The following is a 16,578-nucleotide window of genomic DNA, read 5'->3' on the forward strand; positions in this document are numbered from 1 at the left end:
CTCTATCTCTCCCTCTCTATCTCTCTCTCTCTATCTATCTCTCTCTCTCTCTATCTCTCTCTATCTCTCTCTCTCTCTCTCACTGTCTCTCTTTGTCGCCACCTATCGGCCGTCGGAGCGTTGGGTGTAGCGTCATGGCGGCTGTGAGCAACTGCTCTGTGTTTTGGTGAGTTCGTCGTGAGTTTTCCCCCCTCTCCTGCCCTCCCCTGCCCCCCTCCCTCTCCTTTTCCACCCTATGTGCTTTGGCATTTGTTCTCATCTGTTCTACACCTTTTCCTTCGAGAGAGAGAGGATTGAGAGCGGGCCCATTCTGGGCGCGGCCTACTGCCGTTGACGGCGCGTTGTAAGCCATTTCTGTGCTTATAATGCACGTTTATTTTTTACTTTAGTTCGTTTTTTTAGGTTTGATACCCTCTTGTCCGGCTCGGACAAGCGGGGAGAGGGGGGGGGGGGTATTTTCGCCGGAATGGCGAATGCACGCTCTCGTCGCGATGACTTTGAAGGCTTAACCAGGAAGCACGCGTTTGTGTGCGTGCCTCCGGATGGAGTCCCTGTCGAGGACATCATCCTCGCTGTGGGGAGCATTGTTGGAGATGAAAATATACGTGCAGCTTCGCGTATGAACCAGAAAGTGGTGGTGTTCGTTTCGGACGAGGAACTCGTCCATGACGTGGTAAGCGCGGGAATAACCACGGAAAGCGGTCACTTTATGATGGCATCGCCGCTATTAACTCCCGCGACGAGAGTGGTTATTTCCAACGTACCTCCATTTATCCCAAATGACAAGTTAATGACCGTGCTATCACGGTACGGTAAAATGGTATCGAGGATTTCAACAATCCCTCTTGGGTGTCGGAATGAACGTGTTAAGCACGTAATGAGCTTCCGCAGACAAGTATATATGGTCCTTCCAGACCGTGGGGACGACACAGGCCTCAATATCACTTTCAAAATTAATTTTGAAGAGGCAAATTTCCAGCTATACGCATCGTCCACCACCTTAACATGCTTTCAGTGTGGAGCGTATGGACATTTAAAACGTTCTTGTCCCAAAGCCTCGTGTGTCAGGTGTGGCAAGACAGGTCACACTGCCATAGTTTGTAAGGAGGAGGTTGCTCTGCTAATGAATGCGCCCAGGGGGAGGGAGGTAAACGCTGCTCCACTAATCAATACTCCCAGTGGGAGGGAGGTTAACGTTGCTCCACTAATTGAGATTCCCAGTGGGGGGGAGGCTATCGCATTGCCACCGCCTAAAATTCCTAATGAGGGTGAATCCAGTGTTCCAAGCGTGAACGCGTATATTCTTCCTCAGCAAAATGTTGAAATGGACACTGATAGCAAGGTGGGGACGAGTAAACGAAGGGCTCCGGATGATAGTGACTCATCTGGAGCAGGTAAAAAGGTCGTGCTCGATTTTCAGGCTGTTAGTGAAAAAACTCTTCAGGATGCACCTGGAATCTCTCTGCAAAGCGTGGACCAAATAAATAAAGAGGAAAACCCAGAAAAGAGCATCAGGGTTCAGCCGCTAAAACAACGCGCTTCCATTACTCACACAGACGACGTTAATGATGTAAATAATTCAGGCCATGATACCGTGAATGGCGCATCATTGATCCAAGCGAATGTCGCCGAACAGGCTGACATCCACAATAAATCTGCCAATATAGCAGAAAAGGACGAAAACATAAATCCACAGGAATGTGGGAATAATAATTTCATGCCAATTGAGGAAATCAGTAATCAATGTGCTGATGTTTCCCAAACACAGCACTGCGTGGACCCCCCAGACAAGGGAAGGCTAGGTTGCATAGCAGGAGAAGAAAACGGTATTGACCCAGACCCCATTGGACCACTTTCTGATTTATCAGAATCGGAAGAGGAGGTGGAGGTAACAGCATTATCACAAGTAATGCCAGATCAACCCCCAACCCCTCCCCATATTGTTCTCTCATTCCTCAATGAAACATATAGACAGCGAAATGTCATCATTGGGGATCATTTCCCTGATTTGGCTCCCTTTATTCAGGCTGCAAAACTAGTCATAAAAAAATCTGAGGAACTAAACCTAACAAAATCGCAGTTTCATCGACTAAAGAAAATCATAACAAAGGCAAAGAGTGAGTACTCACAGTGTCAGGCAAAATTTACTAATGAGTGATGAAGACGCTTAATCTTGCAACACTCAATATAAATGGCGGTGGGGCCAGTCACGTCCGCCAGATCCAAGTGAATAGTTTATTCAAAAGGAAACAAGTCGATGTAATATTACTGCAAGAAACTCATATTATTGAGAAGGTTGAACATGACTGGAGCAGCATGTTCAAAGGTAAATGTTTCTTCAGTAATATGTCATCTGTATCTGCTGGAGTGGGGTTTTTGCTAAAACCAGGACTTGTACCTGAATCTTGCCTCTTTCAGGAGGTGATTCGGGGACGTTTTGCCTCCCTGGAATTGGTGATCAATAGCCTGAAGCTTATTATTTTTAATGTATATGCACCAAGCGAGAGTACTGACCGTAAAGCCTTCTTTACTGAAGTGATAAACCATTTAAATTTGTTTGACCCAAATCAGTGCATATGCATGGGGGGAGATTTCAATTGTACGCTAGAGCCCAAAATAGACAGAAATTCACCGGAACCACATCCTGAGTCCCACGGTGACCTCTCCCAGTTCCTTTCAGGTGGGGTTTTTTTGGATGTATGGCGATTGATGCACCCAAATGACCGGCAGTTTACATGGTGTCGATGCTCCAATGGCCAAGTATCCTTAGCGAGGCTTGACCGCTGGTACATCACCCCACGATTAAGGAATATTGCAACCTCCTCAACTATTACCCCTTCCATCTTCTCTGACCACCACATGGTCACGGTGGGCCTATCTTTCCCACAATTCAAACGGAGGAGCGCCTATTGGAAATTCAATACAAGCCTTTTGGATGATACCCTGTTTAAGGAAGCCTTTCGCATCCTATGGATAGCAATAGTTGGAAAAAAGCCCCTCTTTGCTTCCACTAACCTTTGGTGGGATAATATGAAAACTCATATACGACTGTTTTGTCAACAGTTTAATTCCCACATCACCCATGAAAATCAAATCACATTGGCACGGTTGGAAACCGAAATTCTAAAACTGCAAAACAAAATGGCAGAGCAGGAAAATGAGGCAAATTATAAATTGCTCCTTGAAAAAAGGACCCAACTCCGGGAACTATTACAGGAGAAGGCTGCAGGACTGCTAGTTAGACTATGAGTAAAAAGCATCAAAGTATCGGATAGTCCTAGCAAAGCCTTCTTTCACTTAGAAGCTGAAACGAAGCCTCCCCAGCTGATGTCATCAGTTAAGGACCCCAGTGGGAATGAAATTACAAGTTCTGATGGGGTAAAAATCACTATTAGAAAGTATTATTCTGAACTATTTGCTAAAAAAGATATAAATGAGGATAAAATAAAATGTTTTACCTCCCATCTCCCAACCCTAACTGAGATGCAACGCCTGGAGCTGGATGTGCCCTTAAGTCTTGATGAATTACAGCGTGCCCTGGTTGGAATGGAATCTGGAAAGGCTCCTGGAATTGATGGCCTGCCAGCTGAGCTTTACATGGAATTTTGGGACATCTTGGGCCCAGAACTATTGATTGTAATCCAAGAATCCTTGCGAAAAGGTGTAATGCCACTAAGCCTAAGGAGAGCAGTGGTGAGTCTTCTCCCAAAGTCAGGAGACCTCCGGCGGATGGAGAATTGGAGACCGGTTTCAATAATGTGTACCGACTATAAACTGTTTTCGAAAGCAATGGCAAATCGCTTAAAAAAAGTCATTGGTGATCTGGTTTTACCTGATCAGACATTCTGCATCCCCAGTCGTTCGATTTACGACAACAATTTTTTTCGTGCGGGATTTAATGTATGCTCGCCATGACCAAAATGATTTTGGAATATGTTTTCTAGACTTTGAAAAAGCCTTTGACAGCATTGACCATGTTTTCTTGTGCCATGTTCTTGAAGCATGTGGGTTTGGGGTAATTTTCAGGGCCTTTATAACTTTATTGTACACTGACATCTCCAGTGTAATTAAGGTGAACAATGAACTGGTTCCCCCCATAAAGGTTCAGAGGGGGGTACGGCAGGGTTGCCCAGTCTCAGGTTTGCTTTTTGCGCTAGCAATGGAGCCATTTCTTTGCACACTGAGAAAGAATATCTCTGGCCTGACCTGTTTTCCTGGAAGCCCACCAATGACTATATCGGCCTATGCAGACGATGTTTGCGTCATTATAAAAAACCACCAAGACATTGTTGCTCTTGTAAAGTCCTTAAGAACCTTTTTCATGGCTTCATCTCTGAAGGTTAATTGGACGAAAAGCAAAGCTCTTTGGGTGCCATACCTTAATAGCTGCCTACCTGTCTCAACACATCTGCCTGCTCTTCCAGAAAACTTGGAGTGGAAAACAGATGGTGTTGATTACCTTGGTGTGTCCCTGGGCTCTACACAATTTGAGAAAAGGAATTGGGAAGGTGTGACCGGAGAAATAGACAGGAGGCTGAACCTGTGGAAAAGAGCCCTACCGCACCTCTCATTTAAGGGCCGAGTCTTAGTGGCAAACAACTTGGTTGCTGCAACGTTGTGGCATCGCTTTATTTGCCTGCAACCACCAGAAGTGTTGCTGGACAGGATACAGGCCAAACTTGTGGACTTTTTTTGGGGAGGCCATCATTGGCTGCGGCCAAGTGTAATATGCCTTACTTCATCGGAAGGTGGTCAGAGCCTTGTTCACGTGAGATCCCGTCTCATGGCTTTTCGCCTGTGCTCCATTCAACGCCTCCTATTTGGTGAAAACCTGCCAAACCATGCCTTGGCTTGCCATATTTTACAGCAGGCGGGTAGACTCGGCTATGGTCTCGAAGTATTCCTGACTCACCTCAAGTACGTGAATACATCAACGCTCCCCATATTTTACCAGAGCCTTCTCAGTGCCTGGGAAAGACTTTCCGTGAGCCGTAAAGCAGACACCTACTCCCCAGGGATGTTTGAGGTTGAACCCCTGTTCTTCAATCCTCTCTTCCCTGATGTTCTCAAGAGTCGTCATTTGTGCCAACGCTTTATTGAGGCAGGCATAAACAAAGTATGGCACCTTCGGCCAAACTCCGGTGTCGGGTGGAGGAATGTGGAGGAAATTTCAACCTTGACGGCGATTCGGTCCAAGAGGACAATTGGAACGATTTTGAGGAAAGTTGTTCAAAAACGTCATCAGCTACAGAAACTTTGGACTTGGAATACTTTTGGACACCCCAACGAGTCCCCGTTTCCGAAACTGATTTTTGCCTGCTTTCCCAACGAACTTCCACCTGTAAGCACAGGGACAAGTGTATTACATGCTGAGAGCAGCAAGAGCCTGTATAGGTGGTGGTTATCTCAAGTTCTTGGTATTCCTCCGCTAAATGGAGTAGCACGATGGAAGAGGCTACTCCCTGCCGGGCCCCCCAATGAACCTGTATGGGAATCAATGTATAGCAAGCTGATCAACAAAAGAACAGGTGATCTTCAGTGGCGCCTTGCCCACGGGATCATCCCATGTAATACATATGTATGGAATTTTGCCCCAATATCTGCATGTTGCCCCTTTTGTTCTGTAAATGAGGATGTTTTTCATTTTTTCATTGGCTGTGAAAGACTTTTTCCTTTATTTGAATGGTTAGACTTTGTGTCGTTCAAAATGAATTTCAGATTTACTTTTCGATCCTTTATTTTTGGGCTCAAAAAGAGACGGCAACACAACAAGGACTATGAACTGTTGTGCTTTTTTGTAGCTACAGCAAAGCTTGCCACTTACCTGTCCAGAAAGGAGAAGCGGAATGGTAAGCCCATTCATCAGTGCAAGGTCATGACGTTTTTCAACGCACTGTGTGCTGCAAGGCTAAAACATGAGTTTGAGTTTTCCAAGAGCATGGGCGAAATTGATGGATTTGTGGAAAAATGGTGTTTGAAAAGTGTCTGTGAAGTCCGCCAAAACGAGTTGGTATTATTTTTCTCATGATTGTTCATAATTTCTACAATTCATAATAGTGCTGCAGAAGATTGCACTTGTTTTCCGTAAAAGTTGAACTGATCAACGCATATATCTGTATTGTTTCCTCGCTTCATCGTTTTCTCTTGTTTTTGCCTTTGTTGATTTTAAACACTGTACATCCATGCACTTTATATTTTTGGAATAAAAGGACGTCAAAAGTCTATCTCTCTCTCTCTCTATCTATCTCTCTCTCTCTCTCTATATCTCTCTCTCTCTCTCTATATCTCTCTCTCTCTATATCTCTCTCTCTCTCTATATATCTCTCTCTCTATCTCTCTCTATCTCTCTCTCTATATCTCTCTCTATATCTCTCTCTATCTCTCTATCTCTCTCTATCTCTCTCTCTCTCTCTCTCTCTCTCTCTCTCTATCTCTATCTCTCCCTCTCTATCTCTATCTCTCCCTCTCTATCTCTCTCTCTCTATCTCTCTCTCTCTATCTCTCTCTCTCTCTATCTCTCTCTCTCTCTATATCTCTCTCTCTCTATCTCTCTCTCTCTATCTCTCTCTCTCTCTATCTCTCTCTATCTCTCTCTATCTCTCTCTATCTCTCTCTCTCCCCCTCCCTCCTCCCTCCCCCCCACCTATTTCTCTCTACCCCTCTTTTTTTTTGAAAACATAAAAATTTTAACTTAAAATAATTACAATTTTTTTTAACAACTTAAATTGTTTATAAAAATGTACTATCAAGAATATTACAAATACATTTGTGCAAAATAAATATTTGTATTGTGATAATTGTAAATCATAACACCACAGCAACTCATGTACAGTTATTACCCTCAGATAAAACAAGCCTGTGCCTCTATAGCGATGTGTGATGATGCGACCATAGCGAGCTGATACACGCTAGTATGTGTGTGTGTGTGTATATAATATATATATATATATATATATATATATATATATATATATATATTGTTACGGTTTTTAGAACCTTCACTAGTAAATTTAGTAAATGTTTCCCTTATAAATGTTCCCCTATAAATATCCCCATCAATTGGCTTTGTTAAAGATCGCACCCTAGTTAATCCATGTACAACACAGAGCGAACCATAGGACCTCTCCGTAGTTATTTCATTATTATGTGTTTCAGTTAAGGATCTGTTCCCAATAGTTGAATCTGCGTTGCATTAATCAAATAAGATAGGCCCCAGTACTTCGTTTGCCAGCAGCGTTTGCCGCCGTTGCACTGGGCTGTTTACTGGCACCACGCCGCCATAAGCCATGCGGTCTGAAGCCGAGGAAGAAGGGGGCGGGGCCACCAGAACAAGGTGTGGCACGTCGACGCATCAGCAGAGGTGGAGTCAGCAAGCCCTTACCGACCAACCAGCGCCGCGGTGAGCCAACCGGTAGGTGTGTCATCAGAGCCGGAGGCTTGATTCCAGCACGAACAATAAAGGCGGCTGTGAGGGACTGCTTGAGAGTTGAGTGAGAAGGTACAGAGAGATGCGTGAGAAGGTACAGATGAGAAGAGAAGGAGCTGGAATGCGCTACGAACTGGCATCTCCCCCATCTTGTTCAAGAGAGAGAGCATTGGCACGAGCCATTTATTACAAACGGATCATCCCAGTCCCACAGCTATATGCAACGTCTGCTCGCAGTCAACGATACGCGCTCGCTGCCTGCCAGGGTTTTCCCACCACGACGCGAGTCGACTCCTGGAGCCGGACCTCGATGCCTACCGTCTGCCTGGGCCTTCTCATTCCTTCCAGTCATTCCTGCCTGCCATTCCCTGTCGTGTGAGTCTGTTTGTTTGTCCTAGGGTATAATATAAGACTGTTTAAGGCTGCCTGTGTATCTTCTTTTTCTTCTTCGTCCTGTATATTACTTTCGTTTCTTCTTCTTTGGTTTTGTACATAATTAATAAATGCCTGTTATTTCTTACCTTTGGTTTCTTCTTTACCCCGATCGCTTTTGTCCTGTCTCCAATTGAGTACCTGTGGCATGATTTGGCCAATGCTCTGAATCGGGTTAGTCAATTGCTAACGACCTGAGTCGCAGCTCGCTTCGCTCGGCGCAATCCAATCACGCTGCAGCCCGGGTGGGAGTATTTCCTCGCTTACGGCCGGTGGTAGTACTTAGGTATTAAGACAAATTGGGCTTACAACCCTACTTACCATCGACTGGAAGTGACGTCATACCCCCAGGACCGTTCGGAAGGCCAGCTTAACAGGACAAGGGGATTAACCCTCCCCCTCCCGCCCTGCTAACGGGAGTGCCGTCCCCCAGACCCGTAACAATATATATATATATATATATATATATATATATATGTATATATATATATATATATATATATATATATATATATATATATATATATATATATATATATATATATATATATATAAGTTCAAAACACACCTGGTCACAAGTGTGCCGCACTGACCGGGTCCTCAGTCGAGGTCCTCAGCATCATCCCGTTTCGGCCCTTCAACCTCGATACGGTCAGCTAAGGTGGGCCAGCAGGGGCACATACACATCCACATGCAGCAACTGCACCTGGATGCGTACATACCCCCACCCCCAGCCAGTGCGAACAACAACAACAACACCTCTTTTATGGCCGAGGCCTTTTTTTATTATAAAAAAAGGTAAAAAAATATGCTCAAAAGTCAATCAATAAACCCATCACCATCACCACCACACAAGAACCCAGGAAAATCAAAAGCCAAGAAACCAGATATCAAACAATAAATAGGAAATCAAAGAGAGAAAGCAAACCAAAGATCAAGAAACGAAAGAAAACAAGGTTCAAAGACCAAAATAAAAATCAAATCAAACTCAATAAACCATAAATCATAAAAACCAAAGTCCATCATCCCTATCCCAAACCCCCAAAAACCCCTCTCCCACCCCAGGCAGCAGACACCTAACTCTAACTAACCAACGGGGAGGGAGAAAGGAAAGAAGACCCTATCCCCCCTCCCACCCCCCGAAAACAACCAAAGAAGGGACACCTTAAAACAATAAGGATCAAGGGGCCTTTTTTCCTTTGCATACCGAAATCAACAACCGGCTGCTAAAGGCAGCCGGGAACATGCAGCCACAAACACGTTGAGGGCTCGACCCACCGCTGGAAATAATAATGAAAGAAAATAAAAATCAAATCAAGGCAAAATCAAGATCAAACAAAAGGAAACCCAACTGCCCCCACCCTCCCCAGGCCGCGCCCGGGAGGGCCCACCCGGAAGATGCCCCACAAGGAAGGCCCCGGCTCCCTGAGCTGCGCACGAGGCGTGAGTGTCCCAATGAGAATCACCGCCCGACAGGGCCCGCAAGCACACCTGCCGGAGCACCCCCAACCTTTCCAAGCCCGGGCGGCAAGCTCGGTCAGGGACTATGGCTGCACATGACTGTCGCCCGCACATTTGGAAGTAACCTCCCGCAGGACCCCCCCCCCCTTCACCACGGAAAAGCCCGGCCATATTCCCCGCTCCAGGGAGGGCTTTACGACACACCTGACGCATCGTTGCGGCCAGCACCCCGCCCCGTCGCCCGCAGGCTGTCGCCAAGCCTGTACCTTTGGAGGCAGGATTGGGCCATGCCCCATATCTGCCCAGGATCCAACCACACCTTGGTATGGAAACCTCTGGTTCTCGCTCGCCACAAGACGGTCTTGATTATACAGACCGTTCTCCAGGCCTGCCTCCACTTGCGGACAGGCACTGGTTGTGGTAGGAGCCCGCTGAACGCAAAGACGTCCCGTCTGACCATCACCAGCCAAGGCACATAGCATTCGAGGAGGCCAGCCGCAAGTGACCAGACCCCCTCGGCGACAGGGCAGTCCCAAAGGACATGCCTGACGGTTTCCTCCCCTGTGCATCGGGGTCGGGGACACTGGACCGACACGATCAGGTCCCTCTGGAACTGAAACACCCGGACCGGAAGACACTCATTGGCGGCTTGCCACGCGACGTCCTTCTGGTCGTTGGCGAGACAGCGAGCCGAAACGTTCTCCCAAACCTTTCTCGCCGTACGTTCTGCGAGAGGCCTTCTGCGAAGGATACGCACCTCCCGCAGCACCTCCCTTGGGCGCAAGTGATCCAGGACCTGCGACAACTGCCAACCGATGCGCCGACAGGTCAACAGGCCCTGCTCCCGGGCGAACCCCTCAAACATCCGGAAATGCCCCGGACACGACCCAGAAAAAGGCCAAGACAGCGGGAGGGACCGCCCTTCCAACCGCGCGATGGACAGCCCCAGAAAAAAGAACAAAAATCCCGCGCCAGCAGGTGACCCGGGTCCTTGGACACAAATAACTCAATTAGAGTACACGCAAACGCAGACATACATACAAACACCGGGCAGTGGACACCCTTCCCACCCAAGGACGGGCTCATCTTTACTACCCTCCTACTCCTGCGCTCTGCTCGGGTACCCCAGAAGAAAGTGAAGATTAATCTCTCCGGAGCCCGTCCCACCGCAGGAGGAGGTGGGGAGATTCTCGCCAAATACAACAACTTACCAATCAAAACATTCTTGATCACTAAATTTCGCCCCTCCATGGTTAGGCGACGAGACTGCCAAGAAGCGACCTCCAATTCCAATCCCCCAATGACCGTTCGCCAGTTCTCAGCGGCCACGCCACCTGGGTCAAAGCAGACCCTAAGGATCTTTAATCGATCTCTCCGCTCCGTGTACGGGCAAGGGGGGCCGGAGCCCGTCCTGTGCCGACCAAAGTGCATGACCTCACTCTTCTGAGGATTGATTTTAGAAGAGGAGGCCAACCCAAAACGCTCGCAGAGACCCACCAGTCTGCACATGGCGACTGCATCGGTGACAAACACTGACACGTCGTCCATGTACAGACTCACCTTTAGGCGCTCCCCATGGGTTCCGGGAATCCACAACCCAGGGAAGGATGGGTCCGCTCGCAGTGCACAAGCAAATGGTTCAATACAAAGGACCAAAAGGACTAGTGACATTGGGCAGCCCTGCCTGACCCCAGAAGCGACTGGGGAGGCTCCCGAGAGGTGTCCGTTGACCAAAACACGGGCTTCAACGTCCCTATACATCAGGTCCACCCAATGCATCAAATTTGGCCCAAAGCCAAAACGGTCCAAAACAGCCATCATGTATTCATGTGACACTGTCAAAAGCCTTCTCCTGGTCCAAACTGACTATGGTCAGTGGGAGGCCTCTCTCCTCCTCTAGCTGGATCGCCTCTCGAACCAGGCCCAGGCTGTCGGACACTCTGCGTCCCGGAACAGCACAAGTCTGATCCGGGTGCCCGAGGTCCACCATGACACCGTGCACCCTCTTAGACGGCACCTTTGTTAGTATCTTGTAGTCGACATTCAACAAAGTGATCGGGCGCCAGTTGGACAGATCCTCCCGATCACCCTTCTTGTGCACGAGGTTTACGACGCCCCGGCGCATCGAATCTGGAAGCCTCGCAGAGGTGGCTAGCTCCCTCACTACCTGCAGATAATCCTCGCCAAGGACGTGCCAAAGGCGGCGATAAAACTCCACAGGCAGGCCGTCGTCACCCGGGGTTTTATTCGCGGCCAAATCCCTAACAGTGGAGGTCAATTCCTCCAGGCTCACCGGCTCCTCCAATCACTCCCGCTGTTCGGGGCTCAAATGATTCCTCAGATGGCCGAGAACGTCGGCCATCTGGATTTGGTCAACCGGTCGTTTTTCAAAAAGCCTGGAGTAATAGTCCTCCACTGCTTCAGTAATTTGGTCCGGATCCGAAACACGGCCTCCCCCCACATTAACCGGGGCCAAGACGCCCCTCTGCCTGGCACATCGTTGGAAGAAAAATCTGGTACACCTTTCGTTCCCCTCCAATGCCTGCACCTTACTCCGGAAGATGACGGCTCTCGCCCTGGCTTCGAGGAGGCCAAAAAGCTTCCCCTTCACCCGGCGGATTTTCCCCGACACATCCCTCCCTTCGCAAAGTTTCTTATGCAGGCGCTGGAGGTATGCCTGCATGCGCTTCAAACGCTCTCGTTTCCCCACGGCCCTCATTCGCCCGTCCGTATGGAAAAACCCTATGGTCTTACGTTTCACCTCCTCCCACCAGGCTGCCGAGGTAGGGAAGAGGCACCTAACCGTTTCCCACTCCCTATACTTCCGAACGTAGGCACGCACTAAACTGTCATCCTGCAAAAGGCGACAGTTAAGCTTCCAGAGTCCAGAGCGCCGGGGACGCACCCCATTTAATTCAATACCCAGAGACAAACGACAGTGATCTGAAAATGCCACCGCGTGAAGTACCAGGTCCGGGTCGCCAAAATTTGGTGTCAAAAGGATGTAATCAATCCTAGCCTGACTGGTACCAGCCGCATCGGTCCAGGTGACCTCATTCCTTTCCGCACCCGTGTCCCTCAACCTAAAATCCTGAACAAGCCCTTTAAGGGCCCGCGCCGATGGCCCCAGGGGCAACCTGTCCAATCTTATATTAAAATCTCCCCCGACAATCACGGGGCCAGAGGTGGAGAGGAGGGGCCCCAACTGGCGCCGGAGCTCCACTCTTTCTTCCCCCGTCGTTGGAGCGTACACATTGACCAGGGTCAGTGGGGTCGAGGACACCATCACCCTGAGCACGGCCAATCGCCCCGGGATAATTTCTTCTAAACTAAGGACCTCGACATTCGGGCTCTTAATAAGGAACCCTAATCCTGCCGCCCTGTTAGTGTAGCTGCCGGACCAATACGACTCTCCGTACCGCCAATTTGCACGGAGGTATCCATACTCACCGTGCGGAATATGGCATTCCTGCAACAGGCAGACATCCCATTCAAAATTGCGCAGTTCTTCAAAAATAGCGATCCTCCGGACCGTGGTACGGACTCCCCGTACATTTAAACTCGTTAGTTTAAAGCTCATAGGTGTTAGTGTATTAATCACCAACACTAGTGCAAACCACGAAAGGGGAGTCATAGGACTTATGAAGCTCCTCCCTCCTTGCCAAGACATGACGAGCTACCATTCTTCCTCCCCCAGCGGTTCTTCCCACAACCGGGAGCCACGAGGGTGCCCGGGAGCCAGTCCCCGTCTATGCAGACATTCTCCCCGGGTAGCAGGGAGAGGTCCTCCTCCTCGGGGGTCAGATAAATTACCCCCCCTCGCCCACCACCTGGGGAAGAAAGCCACCAGTCCTCCGCGAGCAAACCCTCCTTGAGGCCCATGGCCACAGCTGCCCCCGGAGGAGGGGTGAGGTCAACGGGTGGGGAACGACTCACGGGGGAACGGGAACGTGAGCGTTCAGGGGAAGACGGCATTTGGGCCCTCCCCCGGAGACCTGCTGCGGCCATCCCCGACTGCACCCCACCCCTACCACGAGCAGGCGATCCCCCAGGCCTGGATGGGTCGCTTGATGCACGGGGGGCTCTGCGCCCCACAGGGGTTTTCTTCTTTGACGTTCTTGTGTTCTTTCCCTGTGGGGCTTTTCCCAGAGGAGCTTTCCCTTTTTCCTGGCCCCTCCTCCGACGCTTTTTCTCCATCCATTGTCCGGGATCGCTTTGTTCATAGCCGGAGGAGGAGCCATCACTTCCAGCCTCCGGCAGCAGGGTTTCTGGCACCGAGTATGTTTCTTCTGACCCCGCCACCGGAGCCACCATTCCTCGTGCTTCCTCCCCTCCCACCGCAGTGGGCCCGACACCCGGCGAAGCCACATCCAGGTCCTGATCTACCCCTCCCTCCTCCATGTTCTCCTTTCCCTCCAACTCCCTCCCTTTACTTTCTACGGGGCGGGGGGCTGACACACACACCAACACATTAGTCCCCCCCTCCCTGCCCCCGGATGCAATACCCTCCCCTGTCCCTTGGGCAACCCCCTCCCTCACCCCTTGGGTGTTAATTAATGGAAGACACAGCCTTAATCTAATACACATAATAAGGAGATAACGACCGAACAAGGACGAAATCTATGATTGGCTACGTGATTGTTTATGGAATAACTAACGGGAACGACCTTTGACCTTTATACACAACAAATGGAGGAAGGAGGGTGATATTTTACAACAACACAAAAAAAACACAATTCTCAAATCCATAACAATATATATATATATATATATATATATATATATATATATATAGATAGATATATTGTTGCGGAGATGAGGACTGTATATTTTTTGATTGTGTGCTGTACTATTACTATTATTGTTTATTCTGCGCCCCCCTACCTCCGGAGCTGTGTAAAGGTGAAAGGGCATCCCATAATTAGTCCACAAGCATACACATCAGCCAAATAATAGAATACCCCTGTTGATAGTTATCTCTTATTCTGTGTTTTAGAGTAAGGCTGTGTCTCCCATTAATTGAAGTACTCCATTGCACCAGTGAAAGAGAATAGATCCCCTTTCCTTCCCATCCCCAAAATCTCCATTTCCTTTTACACCCCCTTCCGTCATTGCCGGGCCTCGATTGCCGAATTACCTCCCCTCCAATAACCGCCATTGAACATGTGCTCGAATCGGAGAAGAAAGGCGTGCCCGCCCGTCGTCATCAAGGGCGGAGCCAGAGAGTCGCGCGACCAACCAGGGCCGAGGTGAGCACCCTGATGGGCGTGTCCAAAAGGCCGGCGGCTTAATCGCCGGAGGCGCTATAAAAGGCGCGCACGCAAGAAGCAAGTGAGTTGGTTGTGGAGAGAGTCGTGAGGAGTCAGTCAGTGGAGTCGGTGGTCAGTTGGTTGCGGTGAGGAGTCGGTGGTAAAGAGTGAGTGGACCAAGAACGAGTTGAGGGTTTGGACCAGACGAGTCGGACAAGGCCTGGCAAAGCACGCGACGTCCACAGCAGCCACAACAGCAGCTTGGGGACCTGAACGGCGGTTTGGAGCAGGACCGTAAAGGAACGGCGGCTGCTAAACGCGCCGGTTGAGCTGCAGGACCCCTTTGGACCTCCCTCTCCCTCCAGCCATCCACCTCCTGCCTTTCCACCCTTCTTGTGTATGTGAGTTTGTTCTGTTTGTTCTGTCCTGGGTTAATTAAGTCTGTATAAGCTAGTATTTTCCCTGTGTCACCTGCGTCTTATGCGCTTGTAAATAAACGTGACTGCTTTCTTTTTGCTTGTGTAAATAATAAATCCCATTACTCGTCTGTACGTCTTCTCGTTTTATTCCTTTTCCTCTTTGCATTGCGTCGTTTTAGTCTTTTCCCTCATTGAGCAGCTGCGGTGCGATCCGGCCAACGTTTGGGCGGGATCGGGTTCTAATCGGGGAGTAACTGTTCGGACGCGGTAATACCAACCACTCGGTAAAATAACATCTTTAATCCGCGTCAGTAACAATTGGTGTCTGGGAGTGAGATTCGGGGCCCGAACCAAATTTTTAAAACATAAAAAAAAAAAAAATTTGGTCAAAATTTGGAGCGGCCGAAATTTGTTTTGTTTTACAAAACCTGAACTTTGAAATCGCGCCATGGCTGGTCAAGGCGATGGGATGCCGGTGGGAGAGATAGAGGGGTTAGGAGTAACCCAGGATCAAATGGAGGGGAGCAATGAGGAGGCGGTTGAGGGGGTATCAGGTGCACAAAATGGCGCTCTCGCGCACGTGGGTGTAGCGGCACCAAATTTTGCCACGCCCGTGACCGCAGCAGCGCCGCCGATGGATTGGGGCCTTTTTATGATCCAAATGAAGGCCCTTATGGATGCTCAGAGTGAGCAAATTAAGGCTCAGAGTGAGCAAATGGGGAACCGGATGGATGCTCAGGGTGAGCGATTGGAGGGCCAAATGGGGGTAATGGGGAACCGGATGGATGCTCAGGGTGAGCAATTGTGGGTAATGAGGGACGAAGTGAGGGGTACCGGTGAGGCATTAGACAATGGGATAAAAGAGGTAAAGAAGGGGTTAGAGGGGTTAGAAAACAGAATGGAAGGCAAATTGCAGGAGATAGGGGAGCAATCCGCCAGAGAAATTAAACAAATGGGAGAGCAGATAGAGGAGGTAAAAATCGGGGTAGAAACCAAACTGGATGCTCAGAGGGATGAATTGGGACAGATGAGGGCGGCATCTACAAAAGAAAGGGAGGAGATGAAGGAGGAGATACGACGAGGTGTGAGTGAGGAGGTCTCGGGGCTACGCAAGGAGGTAAAGCGAGGTGAGAAGCGTATGGAGAAGGAGGTGAGAAATGGGACGGCAAAGTTACAAGGGGGAATAGAAGATCTGACGGAGGAGGTGGAACAGCTGACAGAGGGACAGACGGAGTTAGTGGAGCAGGTTCAAAAGAACACTGCGGTACTAGGAGGGTTAAAGGCGACACAAAAATAAATTAAAAACGAATTAATAGCGACACAGAGGCAATGTCAGATGGTACGTGAGGGACTGACAATGAGGGTGGACGAGGTGACAGAGATAATGAAGACGAAGGACCGAGAGGTGAGGATGCACATAGAGACGGTCACGGTAGCCTTAGAGGACGAACTAGAGGAGACGCACCGAGAAATAAAAGAGGTTAAACAAAAATTAGAGGAAGTGGAAGAAGAGGTGAGTGAAATTAAGAAGAGACGGACAGAAACTAAAAGAGAAATCCAGGAGGAGGTGATGGAATATGTGCAAGGTCGG

This window comes from Myxine glutinosa, chromosome 1 (genome assembly GCF_964187855.1).
Source record: "Myxine glutinosa chromosome 1, kmMyxGlut1.1, whole genome shotgun sequence".
Lineage (NCBI taxonomy): Eukaryota > Metazoa > Chordata > Myxini > Myxiniformes > Myxinidae > Myxine > Myxine glutinosa.